This window comes from Corvus brachyrhynchos, unplaced genomic scaffold, assembly GCF_000691975.1.
Source record: "Corvus brachyrhynchos isolate BGI_N302 unplaced genomic scaffold, ASM69197v1 scaffold43, whole genome shotgun sequence".
NCBI classification, from domain to species: Eukaryota; Metazoa; Chordata; class Aves; order Passeriformes; family Corvidae; genus Corvus; species Corvus brachyrhynchos.
The window spans coordinates 2,486,727-2,498,829 of record NW_008237353.1 but is presented as its reverse complement, the minus strand read 5'-3'; the positions used below and the strand labels follow the sequence as shown (position 1 = coordinate 2,498,829).

Here is a 12,103-nt window from a genome sequence, read left to right as displayed (position 1 = left end):
TGGTAATGCTATGTGTTTTGTTAAGTGCAGATTAGCATATGATGCTCTCCAGTGTTTTGTATACTTACAGGCTGACTTTCTAAGGTGGCCTTAAATGGTTTAAAGGTTTTCGGGTTTGGTTTTCCTTGTTGTTTTGTTGGGGTTTTTTTTCCCCCAGTGAAAAGCTTTTAAAAATCTGGTCAATTCTGAGGGACTTGCAGGAATTGTTTTCTTTTGAGGTGGAAATCCACACATGCTCTGAATATGAGCGTTAGGCTGGACTCGTAATAAATTTGTGAAATCTCCCTGTTCACTTTATTTCTGTCTGGTGTGTGTTACACGCCACTGGTTGACTGCTGTGGGTTCTGCACCACCAGCTGGCGATGATTTCAGGGTATCTCAATTTGGCAGCTTTGTTCGATACTCCTGCAAGAGAGGAGGAGGTTTTCCTAAAGACTACTACTCACAGCAACTTGAATTTAGAGTCTGAAGCATCAGGGAAACCATCATCTCCCTCTGGTCTACCTGTTAAAATTCAAGATAGAAATCTTTTCTGGCCAGGAACTATCTTTGTACTTAAAGGCCGAATAGCAGCTGGCACAACAGACCCCCAGCCCTGTCTGATGCCCCCAGGCTTTGTTGTGATGTAAATAATATGTAGGACTCCTTGAGCCAGCTTCAGAGACAACTCTAATAACGTCAGTGTGAATGAATGCCAAGGGGCAGGAAGGTGGGAATGAAGAAAGAAAAGAATTGGGAGAGTACATGAAGGTTTCATATAGAGGAAGTTCGATTGCATCGCTGGAGCGTGGGCTGCATTTCAGGATACACAGAGTTTATAGGACATTGCTTACAGCTACCAGGTTTTTTAGTGCTCAGAGAATCCATTTACTACTTCTGATGCTGCTCTATTATCAGTAAGAGACATCCAGAGGGAAGTATCCTTTGGGTATGCAACATCTGAGCTGTGTATGCTGAATTTTGCTACATAACAACCTTATAGGTCTGGGGTAGTTTTAATAAAAAGAAAATATTATCTTTACAGGCAAACTGTTTTAATTCCATTTTCTTCCTATGTACGGCCAGTTCCATAAGCAATTAAAGTGCAAAAATTGAAGTCCCAGGGCAGTGCCCAGATATCAGATCCAGATGGCACAACCCAGTAGGGATCATACGAGTGCCTGAGAGCTCACCCCATCAGTAGGCATGGAAAGAAGTACCCTCCATGTAGTTGTCAAACTATTCTTGAACACTTTAAATGTTCAGCCGTGTTAAATCAAGTTACAAAATGCAGTGCGCAGCATTCCTGTCCTCTCTCCCACACGGGGTTCCAAGTCTTGCCCTTCTCCTGGTGAAAGACAAGACTAATAATGTGTGAGCTTTTCTTTGATGATGATCAGCCCGGAAAGTTTTGATATTTGGGTGGCAATTAACCACAGCTGGGACATGACATTACACAGATACAATGTACTAGCTCCTAGCTGCTGCAAAGTGTAAGCCATTGGAGAGCCTGACCCCTACATAGGTTAACGTAGTTTCCATCCAACCACTACCACGGTGCACTGTTTGTTAGTTTGTTTAGGTTTTTCCCTCTGTGTGTCCTTATTGCTTTACAATAGCTGTTGTAAAGTCTGTGGCCTCACTGGAGGCTTCAGTGGCAGCAAAACCCTGTATCACTTGAGGGAGGGCAGTAGGGCAGAGTACAAAAGTGGCACTATTTGGGACACGGGAGAGCCCACCACCTCCTATGACTGCTTCCCTTCAGGTGGCAGTGCTTCCACCCAGCCACCTCCCTTCCCCTGCTCACCAGGCCTCTCAAAGTATAAAAGCCCTAATGAAAATGAAACATGCATGTCATATATAAGGAGGAAAGGCCCAACTGCTGGCAAAAAAAATAGTGTGAAATTACAGTATCAGTGTGAAAGGGAGAGATACGAGCCCTCATTCCCCAGGAGAGAATTTGAAAGTGCATAATTTTCTCCATTCACAAGTGGCATTTAAGGGGCAGCTTTTGGAAGCTAAGAGGAAAACCCAGAAGAAAAAGAGCACTTACAAGTGGAATGACTATTTCTGCCCTAAATATTTGGGACCCTTTTTTAAACCATACACTTGGTTTAGCATAGGGAGATGTGCATGCACAACCCTGATGAACTGGTGTGGTACCTGATATGTTCTTCTACCCACAGCTAATGCTTTATCTAGTCTTTCTGAAGACTCAACATCAAATAATTTAGGGGTTACCAAAAAAAAAAAAAAAAAAAAAAAGACTAGGATATAACTCTTTGGCTGGTTTTTCTCTTCATGGAAGAATTTAGCAGGATAAAGAGAAGACTTGCTTGTGTCAGGTCTGGCTGTGGTAGGGGATATTTGTCTCTCACACTCACGAGAATATAATTTATTTTTAAAGAGCACTTTAATATTGCATAACAATATTACCACACATCTTGCTTAAGCAAAGAATTTTTCCAATCTATATTCAGTGCCAGAAAGAGTGACTATAAAATGAGTTACTGTACCTTAAATTTCTGACTTGGCTATAGTGACAGGAAGTTAATTAGACAAACTCTGACCATGTCTTCTTGATCCAAATCCGCATTACTTGGACATATAAGAATTACCAGCTGCGTGAGAGCTCATGTTTCTGGAGGGACTTGGACTTAAAGGATGAAATAACAGGTAAAGGAGTGGAGAATGACAGCCACTGTGGGGCCCAAACCAGTGAAGCAGCAGCATTTAAGCTCTTTTCCAGCTAGACTTTAACACCTCACAGTGCAGCCAGAATATGTTAGACGCATGTCTGAGGCATGAATGCTGGCTCAGACCATGTGTAAAACTAAGCTCTAAACACAGTTTGACTTTTCCAGGTTATTCTTAATTTCAGAGAACAGCGAATTGAAGCCAACTGCACACACCGATCCTGATGGAGCAGACCATACATTACACAGCCCATGAGGTTACTGACCTTGACTCTGGCAAACTGCTGGGCCCTAATAGACCTGGACCTACCAGGATTCAGCAGGCCAGACAACAGCAGTATCAAACCTGGGCTTCACCTCAGCCATCAGAAGCAAAACCTTTAGGCAGGCATATGTGTTTTCTGATGCCTCTTTTGTAAACATCAGAGTTCCTGGGAAATTATTTCTGAGAACAAGTGTCATCTTATTAAAAAAAAAATCTGTTCTGTTCCCACTTCCTTATCAGGAGCTGGGCTCCAAATATGCCCAGATATTATATTGTCCTCTTTCCTGGTATTCCCACCTTTACATAGTCAGAGCCAAACATTTCAGATATCACTGAGTATCGAACAAGGAGTAGGGCAGCGTTAATATCAAATTTAGTTTCAGGTCAAAACATCCTTTCTGAAAGGGATGAGCAAACTTCAGAAGGTAAGAACAAACACCCAAAATAACGGCTACATCCCTACAAGCTGCATAATCCTTTCCTTTTCTTAGGTTAATCTTGGATACAGCACTCAGAAAGGAGCTGGGCCAAGGGATCTTATTGCTACTACTTTGTGTGTGTTACTTGTATTGCTACAGGACTCTGGGACTCCAAATGAGGATTAGGGTTCTATTGAACTAGGCACTATAAAAACAAACACCACACAGACAGTTCCCTGCACCTGAGAGCTAATCTTTGGCCGTTTCTCTGCAGCATCTGGGGATAGAGTAGGGCATAAGGAAGTGTATTAGGGTATACTGCATGGACTGCAAGTAATCTTATTTCTGTAACCCTTCTCCGTTCTTACCCTACTGCCTCTCTTCTGTTTGTTAACCTATCTTACCATCCCAGTCTAAATTTAATTTGTGAGCTTCTTGGGCAAAACTCTTTGTGTCTTTTCATTTCCTTTTCCATGATTTTGAGCCACAAAAAATAAGACAAATTATTGAAGACATGAAAGAAAACTTTCTTCCCTCCCTAATAAAATTAATGGTCATGATCTATTTAAATGTGCATCTCTGAAGTGTTATGATTTTGTACCTCTACAGAGCCTAATGTAAGCCTGTGGACCAATGAGCAAGGCAACCAGTATGGCAATACAAATAAAGAAGTCTGGTCTACATGTATATACACAACAAGTACTTCTCCAGATGATATGCAGACAAAGGAGATATATCTGCAAAATAATGCCTACTGGTTAAATACAAAAAAAGCTGCTGGTATATGGCATTTTGATTGATAAATTGGATTTGCAGGACCCCATAAAGATAAAGCAATGGGACAGAATCAAGGGAATACAATCTCAGCCTCTCCAGGACCTGGAACGAAATACAGACATTCTCCCTTCTCTACAGTCATTCCTCCCAGGCCAGCCTCATGCCTGCAGCATCCTCTTCCCCTGCGTACAGCCACAGCAGCTTCAGTTGTACCAAGGGACTATTTCTTGGGAAAGGAAGGTGCTGGCGCATAGGCAGTTTCTCTTTTCCTCGGGAAGAGAGACTGCCTGGACAGAGGAGGCTGTAAGGCAAGAGTTACAGCAGTACAGTAGGTCCAACAGCTCTGCCACCATCCATCTATCCAGCACCTTAGATAACTTATTCGTGCCCTAGAAGAAGAAAAGAAAGAGGCATTGTTTAAAATTTGTTTAAAAGGCTGTGCTGAAGAACTGCAAACAATACGGTGTGTTTGTGTGTGTTCGTTTACACGGACAGAGTAAGGAGGAGGGTACAGACAGTGTAATGGTGCAATTCACTCCTGCTTCCCCTCCAGGCCAAGCGTATCCACCTGACTGCCATCTCTACATACAGCAACTCTCCCTGCTGGCTTGCAAACCTCAAATTTACTCTGCCCAAGCCGGCAGAGTGTGTGATAGAGTCTCCAAAGAGACAAAGGCTTCCCTCAGATTTCACTCTGCTTCTTCTCGCAAGCAAGCAGCAGAGAAAGGTGGGGTTCGGAGCTTTTGGAGGTGTATCTGCCAGCAGGCCAACACGTGCAGACCTTGTGAGCACGGCCTGCCCCGGCCCAAGCCCCGCATGCTGGCAGAGCAGGGGGTCAGGGGAGCCCCTTCACGGTTCCACAGTCAAGGCTGTGAGCTATTTGGATTAGATGAGGAATTTCAAGTGGAAGCCATCTGAATGTGTGTGTGCGCCCGTGCGAAGCCGAACTATGTTTAAAGAAAACAAATGGCTTCTTACAGTACCTCTGCAAGGTCCTGTTCTAAAAGGGGGCTTAAGTAACTCTCGTTTTTCCTGCCACTGCAAACTTAAATGGGATCATGTGGGGCGGGGGTGGGGGTGGGTCCTGAAAGCAGAGAATCAGGAAAAACCCATGACAGCAACAGTATGAATAAATTGGCAAGATACGCTGTAAATAGCTCTGATGCTGAACAAAAATAAAACAAAAAAATTCATATTGCAGCCATTTTAAGACTTCTGCTTCCTTCTTCACCCCTGCCAGTAAGCAGGCTTCTTCAACATGTGACAAGAAGAATTCAGAGGGATGCTTGCCAAGTGTTTTCTGACCCAAATCCTAGAGGTATCCTCCATCTGCAGCAACAGACAGCTTGCTGTGGTCTGTCATTACCTTCTGTTTGGTTTTCAACACCAGCTACCCTAGTTAATGAAAGAAGATGCAACCACTGAAGACAACGAACAGACAAACTTTAGTAGCATTTCTGGGAAGCTTAGAGGAAGATTTCTCTAATCTTGAATAGGCCAGAATGCTGGACAGTAATGACTGAGGCATCCATATGTAAGTGCATTGCTAATAGCAAACTCAGATATTAGGAAAACAGGCTACATAAAGCCAGCTGAAGAGGATTTAAGGACAAGAAATGAAAGGCAGAGCTAACCATTCAATTTCTGTCACAACATCACACCTACCCAACTCGGCCTCTATCTGCAGGCAATAAATGTCATACCTTGAAAGAGCCAGGCTGTCAGAAATATTTTTTTCCTGCAGGACTGATAGCCAGCTACACATCCATAAAGTTCTTCTATGTAAATGTTTGCATGTGGCCCTTCACATCTAAGGTTTGTAGCAATGCATGGTATTTAGCAAAATGCCATTCCCCTAAAGGGCAGCATATTTTTATTCTTATAATTTTGCATGGAAATTAAAACGAACATATCTTAACATGGGAAAAGAAAACACTTTTTCCCCCAGCTAGGTACTGCTGCTTCACTGTGCTGCTGCTGGTGGTCTGATATTTTTCTCTGCATATTCAGAAACAATTCAAATGTAACAAACGCCCATTTACCTACCACATAAACACGAGGTACTTAAAATGCTTGTCTTTGATAAGCCATTCTCCCCTTTGAGGATCCATTAGGCCCAACATGAATGAAGCCTAAAAAGCTACTTAAAGCTTTTGGAGAATTCTCTGGATTTCCAGCTTCACATTTCAGTTACTGCAATGTTTGCATTAAGATGCTTGTCTGAGTTCTGCCCTGCAGGATTCAGAAAAAGAAAAATGTTCCTTTTGTACTGAACACAACCGGTAGGTATTCAGCTTTTTTGTGTGTATTATGACAGTACCATCTGGCATTCATCTGCCGGGTACCTCAGGAGAATGTCCCCTTCCTACTTGCCTGTATGATGCTGGCCAAAATGACAGAGTACACCAAAGGTTAACTTCCTGTAATGTGGTCTCTTGGCTTATCTTGAGTAAGACAGTAGTTCCTTTATATTCTTAACTTTGCATTTCACATGTTCTCTGCCTGCCTGGAAAACAGGGTCATAAGAGATTCTTATGGGTCAGACACCTCCTAATGCGAAGCCGGGGTAATCCTAACAAACTTAGTAACAACAGTCTATAAGGCCAGTTGGCGCTGCACATGCAGAAGGAAATGTGAAATTGAAATGGAAATTTGCCCAGTTAGGTTTGCTCTGTTCCACTGAAAAGCTTTGTACAGTGGAAGCATAAACAAACGACTGCTCTTAGAAGTCATGGTTCACCTGCTGACTCAAACACTCATGTCTGTCAGCCAGCATGAGAGAGGCCAAGGGGACTATGTGTTTGGGTTTCTCTTTTAGTCTCAGCCTAATTTATCTTGTCAGTTCCAAGATCTTCATTCCTTTCTTGAAAGGACTATAAAGGAGGTTTGGCTTAGCTGTGCCCTCCAATTATTTGATTATTTTTAAGCAAACAAACAAGAACTTATGATGGACCAGTTCAGATTGCCTAGTTCAGCTCCTGAGTAATTCTTAAAGCTATTTTCATCCTAGCCCCTTCCTCAAACGGCAGTTCCTTCATCCCTTTGAGGATATATACTTTAATACTCCCAACCTGCTTCTTGCAAACAGCCTTTTCAAGAGAAACAAGCCAGTCTTGAGCAATTAAGACCTATAGATCTCCCTTCACTTCCTTCAAAGCCATTGTGGAGGTGCAGCTGAAACCCATTAAATTCAATTGAGCCCAAATGGCCCATAAGTCATATGGAAACTTCCTCTGGGCCTTTAACAAAGAGCCTTGCTTTAAATTCCAAATTACAAACAAATTCAGTGTGTTCAGCTTTCACATAAAACATAAAAATTAAAGAAAACATACAAAAGAAAAGTTGCATCAAATCACAGGGAGCATTATAAGAAGGCACAAGCAGCTACTCTCGTTCTGAAGTTACATCCTTCAGTTAGAAATATCGTACTAATTCATGGCAATATTTTCTTTAGTCTGGACTGGGAGCATGCTTTATTCAGTGTGTGACAAAGTAAAACTGATGGAATTCATGACCCTATTCTCTCCTCTGACTTTTCCTAACAATGGCTAAAAATAATATATATTCACATATATACACATAACATGATGTGTATATATGTATAATTATATTTTATCACATATAGCTGCCAGACTAATCTCAGGTTCCTCTATAATAAGTAGATAATAAACATTTATAGACTATATATATTCAACATTAAGTATTGCTTTATTGTGGATCAGGTTTTTTATCAAGTTGACAAATTTATTAATGTGGCTTTATATTAGCACTCTCAATCTAAGATTAGGGATCAATATATGTGCTCCAGGATCATAAGTCAGCTAAACACTGAAAAGATAGAGGCAGATACTGAACTTGAAAATCATACAACAAAATTGTTCCATAATACATCTTTATTCAGACCCCCCCAATGGGACTGGCATCCTCTAAAAGCCTTAAAAGAGCCTCTACTTGAGGGTTAATTTCACCCTAAGGGCTCTGAGAATAACTGGAGACCCAGATCTTTATGACTTTGTATCAATTAATGTTTTTTACATTCCTTTTAACAAGAACTTGATGAAAAATATCCTGCTCTACCTATTCTATTTGGCACCCAAGTTACAAGTCATTAGAAGTATCTGAATCAGTTCCAAAAGTGCTGTGGAGTGGTATTTTCTGAAGGTAATGGGTCTGAGAATGCAGAGCGCACATGTTCCCGAGGCACATGAAATTGAAACGAAAAGCAGCAGTGGCTTTTGCTTTCACGGCTAATCAGGACAGCGCCAAGCACTGCTCCAAAATGTAAGGGCTTGGCGGTCGATTCCCGTACAGATCCAATGCCTTTGCCATGATGGGGCAGCACCTCCCACAGAGGGGGCTCGGAGGGAGCAGGGCACCACTGTCTGATGATGGACTCTGCACCACGGTGGTAGGTGAGCCAGGGTGCTGTGGTACCACCTCACAGTGACTGACACATGGACTTTGCCTCCTCCCCATATCCCTGCGGCAAATCCAATCAGCCGGCTTTGTACAGACCCACTGGCAAGGGCAGTTAAGATTATGACAATTAAACAGTCAGCTCTGTTTCTCCCATCCCTCCTCCTCCTCTCCCTCCTCTAGCCCCTTCTCCCAACCTCCTCATGCCTGTGACAGCCCAGCACCACTTCAACTCTCTGAACTCAGCAAAAGCAAACACTTCAACGCAGCCTCATGCAACAAGCAAGAAGGATGACAGTGCAAGGAAGGTAGGACTGCAGCCAGGAGTAGAGAAAGGAGAAGCAGGACTGAATTGTGGCAACAGGGAGCAATCTGCTTCATGGACCCCCATCTGAAAGGCATCAAGTTTGTTAAATTAGCAAGAGAATAGGATAGCTGAAATGTGTTAGCCTGCATCTAAGAAAAAAGAATAGAAAATAGGTCAGCATAGTATATTTTTATATACATAATGCACTATGTATAGTGCATTATATATATTTTATATATGTAGCAGCTTGACTCTCACCCCACTCCTTTCTCAACATTTCCAGAAATTCATTGGTATTTAAATCTCACTCCTGACACACTGATAACAGAAACTACAGAACTTCTAAGACAGATACTGAGGTCTGGGAATATTAAACAGACAACCCATTTCACAACAATTAATTAAGTAACACTTATTGGAAAAGTTTTAGGGGTGGCAGAGAGTGGGAAGGAGAGGAACAGCTGAAAACCTAGAAAGGAAAAACGATGCTGAAAAGCTATACCTGTTTGGAAGAAGTATGTTGTCTGGTTTGTTTTTTCAATTGTCCCGAACTGCAGATTCCACAGGAACACTATAAATCTGAAGAATTGTGGGCAGGACATGTTGAATTTTGAGTAAGAGGGAGAAGGAGAAGAGATTCGTTCACTCTCTGCTGATTCCCCACTGCTAAGCAATGGCAAATTAGGACTGCCTGAGAAATCAAGTGTGCTGAAATCTCTTCTGGTGGATAAAAGTTATCTCAGGACAAATTCATCCCCATAGCTATAATGTGGTTACCCTAAGCTTCACAACCCTGAAAATGGCAAGAATTAAGGTAATAATAAGATCCCCCAAAACCAGAAGCCAGTATTCTAGCCATGTGGAAGGAAATAATCCAGTATAATTCAACTGATGTTTAAGGGAAAAGACAGGAAATCTCAGGGTGGGTCTGCACCATTAAACACAGAAACAACACCAAATGCAGAGATGCCTGTAGAGCCAATGCATCCCCATCTCAAGCCCAGCTCTGACCCAATTTGTCTTGGGCTGACCCAAATACCAAAAAACACTAGCACCTGTCAGTAACTGCCAGGATACTTTTGTTTACAAGCTAATTCATGAGTGCTTTTCAAAACACAATTTTTTTTTTTTCTGAGCAAAACCAATGACTTTTAATTTGAAAGGGGATTTAAAATGGTTGTGATTCACGGGGATTTATGGATGTTTCCCAGGGAGTTTCAAAAGCCTGGACTTTCTTCCCACAACTCCCAGGAAACGCAGTTAAAAGTCTCCCATAGGTCGTTAGTTCAGCGTGTTTGGACTGGCAGTGCGGGACAATCACATGGCAGCCTCCATCTCAAGGAAAAATCACCTGGCAGCCTCCATCCCAACACCTGTGTGGGGCAGAACCCTTACAGATGCTATCCAAGGCTGTGCCCAAAACTATTCCGCAGCATGGCTGGGACCAGCATTAACTTGGACAACAGTTACGTGTCATTTCCATTTCTGCATGTTGCTAATTTATAGAGAAACAGGATAGGACTGGAGGCCAACAGAACAAACTGGGGAAGGGCAGAGGGGATGCTCGCTTAGGGAAATGAACATTAGGAAATTTCTTAAGCCAAAAGCACGTTGAGGATATCATTATTTTTAACCTAAGAACTATTTTGCATTAATCCTGATTTAGCCACTGAGATTTTCAGCTCCAATTGGTTACAGTAAGTAATGCACCAGAGAGCCTGGGTGAGGCTTTCTCACCCACCCGCCTCACACAGGACTCACTTCCAAGAGCCCTTTAAATGTCAGTCCTTGAGCGATGGGTTTCATACACCAGAGCCAGTTGCCTTGCACAATTTGAAGGGAGACCTTCCGTGTTTTGCTTTGCAGCTTTTCTATTCACCCTGAATTGCCTTCAGTGATAAAGCTAAAAAACCCCACCCTTGCTTGTTAGCCTGACAATATTTAATTCTGACAGCACATTCAGTATGCTTCATGAAATATGCAACCCTGTGACTAATGAGGTATTTGCACGTAAGGACAGTAAATTGCAGGGCAATAAAAGTAAAGGAAAACCATGAACTGATCAGCCAGCTGTTAAAATGATGCAAACTGTGCCTTATTAAATGTGTTGTGCTATATCCAGATGCTAACTAGAACTCAGCCCTGGCTCCCTCAGTAAAGCTTTGCCTTAAAAACCTGTAGGTCTCCCTTTCTGTTATCACACATTAGCTTTCTGCTTTTCAAATACTGATGGAAGTTCACCTCTCTGCTGTCTCCCTCCGTTCCACTCATCACGTAAAGGGAGCACTATTTTGATTTTATGCATGAGATTGAGTCTGCTCCAGTGTTAAGCATCCTATCAGCATATGACCAACTAGCAAAGCTGACATTTTTGCCATGATTATCCACGAAAAGTGTTTCCTACCTCTGATTTACAAGAGCCCTATTCATGAGAAATGATTAATAGCTCACTAGTGCTGCCAAAAAGCACATAAATCTAGACATCCTCTATGCTCCTGACATGCCACTCATCTTGTAGATATGTTCAGATCTCTCTCTTCCTCTCTCCCGCTTATCTATGTCTGATCCCCAATGGGCACACGCTCATGCTGATTAGGCAATACAGTTGCTGACTGGGACAATTTTAGGCTTATATTACTGATGGCACCCAATTAGAGGCTGCAGAAAGTAGTGTCCTTCCTGGCTTGTACTAGACAAGCATGATTAAGTGTTAAATGCCTTCTAAATTAACAGGCAGTATCACCCATGTGTCTGTTACAACTTATCAGGGTAAGAAACCAGCTCCATTGCCAAGATTTCTCTGTTAGCAGTTAAGTCTCCCAGGCTGTAGAGTAATAGAGCCGAGAAGAGGGCAAGCTGCACACAAGCATACACCTGACTCAGCTGATGCTTAACTTATTCAACAAGGTTTCACACCCTTGGCATTAAACACGCCTGTAAGTGCCCCACTCAGATGTGATAGATTTAAACAAGCACTGTCTGAACCAGGGCCCATGGTATCATTCTCCATCCCCTCACCACCCCCCCACAGCCCCCCTCCCCAGCCTAATAATAGCTATTTCACAGTTCTTGAGCATCCTTGTTCTGAAGATCCTAGAGTGTTCTGCAATTACTAAAAAACAGATCATACCACGCCTACCCATTTTATTCCATCATTTCAATGGGGCTGCTAGCACAGCAATACACACACACACGAAAAGTCGTTTATTGCGCCCAGTGTGTGAAGAGACTATTCAAGGCTGCA

The 12,103-nt window shown here is 42.5% G+C and overlaps 1 long non-coding RNA gene across 1 annotated transcript in view; it reads right to left on the bottom strand.

Annotated features, from left to right (window-relative positions):
* Positions 1–6,514: 6,514 nt before the first annotated feature.
* Positions 6,515–12,103, bottom strand: part of LOC108445823 — a 7,486-nt gene continuing 1,897 nt past the window's right edge. Inside the window, exons 3-4 of the long non-coding RNA XR_001860806.1 lie at positions 9,362–9,438; positions 6,515–6,642 (exon numbers count right to left, since the gene is read on the bottom strand). This is a non-coding gene — a long non-coding RNA (uncharacterized LOC108445823). The remainder of the gene's footprint in view (positions 6,643–9,361; positions 9,439–12,103) is intronic.